The following is a 7167-nucleotide window of genomic DNA, read 5'->3' on the forward strand; positions in this document are numbered from 1 at the left end:
TGCCTCCGTTCCCTCATACAGAAAATGAGGATGAAAACAGCACCTCGCTCATAAGACTGAGTAACTCAAAGACTTCCCTAGACAGCCTAATTATTTACTTAATTCATTTTTCAAATACTGTCTTTTAGATACAGACATTGCTTCTGGCCACTCTCTCTTTAGTAGCCTCAAACAAGTCCTAATTTCCCTTAGGCACACCAACCTATCTGACCACTTCTGCTCAAAGTAAAATCAGTTGGCAGAACAATTCTGAGCAAAGGGTTCAGCCTTGAAAATTAAAATGATGAGAAGTAATATGTATGTTTTTAGTTCCTCTTGAAATTTGGAAGGATCATCCATATTTTCAGGGAAGTTAAAGACTTAGTTTTCTAAATCTATGGCAGGTAATAGATTTAAAAATAATGAACAATGCTTCTGACATACAGATGATTTCTAGGTGCTAGTCTGCCTTGCCTTTTACAGACTACTCTAACTCCTAATGGTGACTTAATGAGTTGTGAAATCCCCCGGAATTCTGGACTTAGCAGATGGGTACTAGAGGATGGGAGGCCCTTAAAATAACATTAAAATTTGTCTGTGAAAATGCCTACTTTGGGTAATGGTGAGATGGTAATCAGCTCTTTGGAAGGCATTGGCTGCATATCCATTGCCAACCATTCTTACAAACCTTCCTTCCTAATTCCTGGTTTTCGTTAAAACATGAAAGAGAAACACAGGAGATTGCCACCACTAGGTGGCAGGCAAGCTTCTTGTAAACTTCTTCCAGGATTTGCTCAGTTTTAACACCAACTTTAGATTCATTTTCTTAGATTTCTTCCACAGTTATAAAAGATTTCTCTACCCTTTGGAAATGTTCATAATAGCTCCGATGAAATTAGCAAATATTTCCATGTCAAATAAGCCAAGTGGGATTTGTGGTTGTTAGCCTCCCAAATATGTGTCATAGTTATAAAAATGTGTAAAATACTCACCATATTGTAGAAACATATTAAAATCAGTAATTCTCCTTCTTAGAGTACAGATGTGTCAGACCTTTTGTGACATACATCTATTTTGTTCTTTAGCATTCAGGACAAATTTCAAAATGGTATCAAGTCCTAGACATGTCATGGGCTAAAATATGAAATAAGATGTTGAAAAATAGCAGGAGTACATAAGATTATCATAGCTGAAACATATTCTAAGCCCAAAAAATTGACTAAAAATTTCAATGAATTAGAGTGCTCAGATCAACGACTAATTTCAAGTAAATATATACATAAATATACCTTTCCTTCATTCCAGAAATATCAAAATGTTATGAGCAAAAATGACCTCACAAAGATTAAAATAAAATTAAATAATTCATAAGTTTAATAGTTTCAGTATTTTTTGAGGAAAGTTTTAAAACATTACTGGGGGACACAAAAGAAGGCATGAATAAGTGCAGAAATAAACCACATTCTAGGATTAAAAAGACCAATATTGTCAATATCATATTTCTGCCAAAATCAATGTATAAAATTAATGCCTATATAATTACTTAGTATTCATGTCATTTGATAAAAACATTCCAGTTAATATCAATGAATAACTGAACTGGTTCAAGACAATTTGTGGAAGAATAGCAATGAGGATACTTAATAGATCTTAAAATGTAACATAGATTTATAATGATAAACACAACTTGCTATTGCATGAATCTCAAAGGCTTTATGCTGAGTGAAAGAAGCCATAGGCTACTTATTCTGCACAGCAAAGAAAACAATAAACAAGCTAAAGGACAACTTACAGAACGGGAGAGGATATTTGCAAATGACATAACTTATAAAGAGTTAGTATCCAAAATATATAAAGAACTTACACAATTCAACAACAAAAATCCCCAAATAATCTAATTACAAAATGGCAGAATAGACATTTTTCCAAAGAAGACATCCAGGTGGCAACAGACTCATGAAAAGATGATCGATATCACGCATCATCAGGGGAATGCAAATCAAAACTACAGAGATCCCACCTCACACCTGTCGGAATGGCTACAATTAACAATACAAGAAATAATAGGTGCAGGCGAGGACGTAGAGAAAGGAGAATCCTCTTGCACTGTTGGTGGGAATGCAAACTGGTGCATCCACTCTAGAAAGCAGTATGGAGGTTCTTCAAATAATTAAAAATAGAACTGCCCTATGATCCAGCAATTGCACTACTAGGTATTTACCCAAAGAATAAAAAAATAGTTAATCACTATATATATATATATATATATATATCTACAATAGCCAAATTATGGAAACAGCCCAAGTGTCCAATGACTGATGAATGAATAGGAAGAAGGAGAATATATGTTTGTGCGAGTGTGTGTGTGTGTGTGTGTGTATATACACACACACACAATTTATATATATATGAATATTAGCCATAAAAAAGAATGACTTCTCACCATTTGCAATGACATGGATGGAGATAGAGTATTATGCTAAGCAAACTAAGTCAGTCAGAGAAAGACAAATACCATTATTTCACTCATTGTGAAATTTAAGAAACAAAACAAATGGCAAAGGGAAAAAAAAAAGAGAAAGAGAGGCAAACAAAGAAACAGATTCGTTTCTATAGAGAACTAACTGATGGTTAGCAGGGGGAGGTTGGGGGGTGGGTTAAAGAGTGATAGGGATTACGGAGGGCCCTTGCTGTGATGAGTACTGGGTGTTATATGGAAGTGTTGAATCACTGTTTTACACCTGAAACTAATATTACACTATATGTTAACTAACTAGAATTTAAATAAAAACTTTTTTAAAAGGTTACGTACTATATGATTCTACTTATGTGGCAGCCTAGGAAAGGCAAACTAGGTATAAAAAAAGATCACTTTTTTCAGAGCCAGAAGATAGGAGAGAGAGAGAGGTGGACCACAAAGGAACACAGAGGAATTTGAGGGTTGATGAAATTCTACTATATTCTCATTATGACAGTTACACGATTGTGCATTTTTCAAGACTCACAGAATCCTACACTAAAGACAGTGATTCTTGGGGCACCAGTGTGGCTCAGTAGTGAAATGTCCGACTCTTGATTTCAGCTCAGGTCATGATCTCAAGGTCGTGAGATCGAGCCTGCATCAGGCTTGCACTGGATGTGGAGCCTGCTTAAAGATTCTCTCTCCCTCTCCCTCTGCCCCTCCCCAACTGTGCACACCCGAGTTCTCTCTTCCTCAAAAAAATAATATAAATAAATAATAAAGAGAGTGATTATTTTCTATTTGTAAACTGTATTTTAAAAATGAAAATAAAGCTTGATACTGCTACCAAGAATTGACTGTAGATTTTCAGGAGTATCAATCACCTCTTACCCGCTGTGGGCTCTGAATCAATTTACCCATGGATTCAGAAAAAAGGAAGAGACAAATATTAGTGTTATTACTGATAAAGTTGTGTTGGACTTTTAACCATGTAACATAGTACTGTCCATGGCACAACATGTTTGCAAATTTAGTTCACTCTTTCCATCCAAGGACTCTAAGCTTCCTGAAACCCTGGATATACCTCCTGGCACACTGTGGGCTCACAAAATATGTGAAGCTTGGTTGGAGGCACTGTATCTGGGGCATAGAGTATCTAAAAGTTAATACACATTAACTAGGGATTATCTACAAAATGTACTTTTCTAGCAGCAAACAGTAACTCAGTGAAATGGCTATGTGAGGCATCATCTGTGTGCATTTTCTACATATAGATTCCCAATAATAACTACAAATATAATAGCAGCACTAATAACTACAAGCATAATAGAAGTAGTAAGAATAACTGTAAAGATAAAAACATGCCAAAATTTAAAAAAAAAACACATAAAGAAGTTTTGTAGATAAACTAAGTAGATGAAGAGAATTTATTCATTTTTTCAAATTTGCATGAGAAGGACTAGTGAAGAGAGGATTTAAATGCATGTCTTCCAGACTGTACATGTCATGTGTTTAACCACTGACAGTGATAAAAAAAGGGGGGGGTTTCTCTTTAACAGTTAACACCTACTGGTTCCTTTTACAGAACGTGAAATAGCTTCAAAGTTTGCTCCTTAAAATGTCCACACAAGAGATGATTTCTTCAGAAGCATCTTCTACAAAGTGTGTTTTGAATTTATATGTCGAGTCCTTATCTTCTTCATGGCTGCTTTTACTTCTTGATTCCTTAATGTATAAATAATAGGATTTAAGAGAGGTGTGAAAATCGTATAAAACACAGAAAGAATTTTATCTACAGAATATCGGCTGAAGAGCCATATAGATAAAGACACATGGGACAAAGGACAGAGTCACAACAGTGATGTGTGCTGACAGAGTGGAGAAGGCCTTGGCCGAACCACTGGCAATACGTACGGTGCCTGACTGAGTATATGATGACCGTGTAGGAGACAAGCAAGAGGAGGAAGCAGACCAGGGACAGGAGGCCACTGTCAGCAATGACCAGCAGCTGTAGCAGGTAGGTGTCCTTGCAGGCAAGTCTGATCACAAGGGGAAGGTCACAAAAAAAACTGTCCACCACACTGGGACCACAGAAAGGCAAGTTCAACATGAAAGCCATCTGACTAGACGAGTGCACAAATCCAACCGCATAGGAGGATAACAGCAGCCGAACGAGCACTCATGGGCTCATGACGGTCATGTAATGGAGGGTTTGCATATGGCAACATACCTGTCTATTGCCATGGCTACAAGCAACATCATCTCACTCCCACCCAGGAGGTGCATTAAGAACATCTGAGAATAGCATCCCCACCAAGAGATGGTCTTCTGTTTTCGGTGGAAATCCACAATCATCTTAGGGGTAGTAAAAAAAGCCAGGCTCATATCAATACAGGAGAGATTGATAAGCAGAAAATACATTGGTGTGTGAAGGCATGAGTCGAAGGTCACAGTGACCAAGATGAGGAGTTTTCCTAACACAATCCCGGCATAGACTACAGAGAATCCTAGCAAGAAGAGAACCTGAAGATTCTGAGATTTGGAAAGTCCCAGCAAAATGAACTCAGACACCACCGAATGGCTTGCCCTTTCCATGTTGTCAACTTTATCCCATCATAATCAAAATGAGTGAGACTCGTGGGAAGGAAAGTTGTGGTTACAGAAAGGGTGATTCATGTCGGTGTCTAATTTTGATACTTAGACTGGGCACCTGAACTTAAAGCACACCCCAGTTTTGGGGGGTGATTTTGTTAGCCAGTGATTTCTGAAATGGCCCAGAGAAGTGTACCAATAGCAAGGAGAATTCAGAATATATGTTTCTGAAAGACAAAAATAAAAAACAGCACATGAAATCACCACTGTATTGTGAACTTGGAATCCGAAGACCTCAATACAACACCTAGCCGAGCTACTCACTAGGGGCAACATAGAACAAGTATCTCCTTTCCAGGGTTTAGTTTTCTCCTCTGTAAAAGAAACTAAAAACAATCAGACAACACGATATTGAATGCCTCTTTGTGTTATAAAGACGTTCATAAATATGATAATGATCATGGTGGGTTCTACATTCATAGGATACTACTGAGTTTCTTATTCTGGAAATGATAAATGTAGAAAATACAGCAGGGATTCTAAAGACCCGTATTTTGAAAGAAATTCTGGTAAAAAATTATTAATTAAACCTTAAATTAAGTCTTACTTGTAAGTTTTTGGGTCCTGAGAAATGTACCTCTCCTCTTTCCTGCTCCATTCCTGCATGAAACCCTCATAGCTCATGCTAGTATCAGTGATGGTCATTACACATTTTGTAAGAGTTAAACCATGTAATTATATATGTGCCATATATTATTATATATATTAACCATGTATAAATTATTCACTCAACATTTAACATCATTCACATCAAATGTCTCTTCTAGGATTTTATTTTATTTTATTAAAGATTTTATTTATTTATTTATTTGACAGAGAGAGAGACAGCCAGCAAGAGAGGGAACACAGGCAGGGGGAGTGGGAGAGGAAGAAGCAGGCTTCCAGCGGAAAAGCCTGACGTGGGGCTCGATCCCAGAACTCCAGGATCACGCCCTGAGCCTAAGGCAGACACTTAAGGACTGAGCCACCCAGGCACCCCTCTTCTAGGAAATACCATGGATGCAGAAAGTCCATAGTCAAATGGAACTGAATTTATTTCATTTTCAGTTTGTATTCATTCATTCACTTGTTTATTGCTATAAAAAGGATTACTGTTTGGACTGTGCATTTTTATTCATCATAAGCTTCAAAATGACAAAATGAGGTGGCTTGAAGTAACTGATTTATGTGGGTAATAGAAATACAGTTCTTTCAGTAACTGATTTATGTGGGTAATAGAAATACAGTTCTTTCAGTACATGCGTCTAAATTTATGCTATAACATTCCCATCAGCCCATTCTTATAACAGCACTGGTTTTACTGGTTTTGCTCTAAAAAAAATATTTTCATCATTAATGGTCTCTCAATTATCTAGATTCTTATAAAGCTCCTTCAAAAAATAAAGTATAGCCTTCCTTTTGTGCCATGATTACTTACCAGAGTGGAGAAAATACTTTCAGGGGAATGTGCCTCATGTGAATCCCCAGAATAGCCTTGCATGTCCTTATCTTGTACTCACATCTATTTCCTGCAATTTACATTCCCAATCATCAGAGACAGAAGGAAGAGGCATCATGATGCTGTACACTCTGTTTCTCTGAGACAATCCCATGGGTACATTTATCCAACAGAAGATCTATTTTTCCCCATGTACACATATCCTCTAGCTGATTTCCTACTCTGAGAACCTTGGATTGATGCAAAGTGCTAAGTCTTATTTAGTATGTTAAGTTATTCTCTTCTGTGTCTAGAATGGTTATATCTCCTTTCAGGTTTATAGCTAAGCCTTTAAAGATCCATACTAATGCTTTTTTGAAACCTCATTTTTGAAACTGTATATAAAGACAACAGTACAACCTTCAAATATACATGAAGTAGTTTATACACATATGGCATCTGGAATACTCCATGACTACTCAAATATCAATTGAAGGAGTGAATGAATGAATGAAATGTATAATGAATATTCAGGATCTAGATTAAAGTCAGTATTAAAGCAAAAGCCCATGTAAATTAGGAACTTTAAGTACATTTTTTAAAAAGTGCCAAATTGAATATTGAGGCACTTTTAAACAGAAACAGAATAACTATTCTA

The 7167-nt window shown here is 36.6% G+C and overlaps 1 pseudogene; it reads right to left on the minus strand.

Moving 5' to 3' along the window:
• Positions 1-4095: 4095 nt before the first annotated feature.
• On the minus strand, positions 4096-5035 carry LOC103680437 (annotated as a pseudogene).
• Between the last annotated feature and the right edge of the window lie 2132 nt (positions 5036-7167).

This window comes from Ursus maritimus, unplaced genomic scaffold (genome assembly GCF_017311325.1).
Source record: "Ursus maritimus isolate PB19 unplaced genomic scaffold, ASM1731132v1 scaffold_80, whole genome shotgun sequence".
Classification (NCBI taxonomy): domain Eukaryota; kingdom Metazoa; phylum Chordata; class Mammalia; order Carnivora; family Ursidae; genus Ursus; species Ursus maritimus.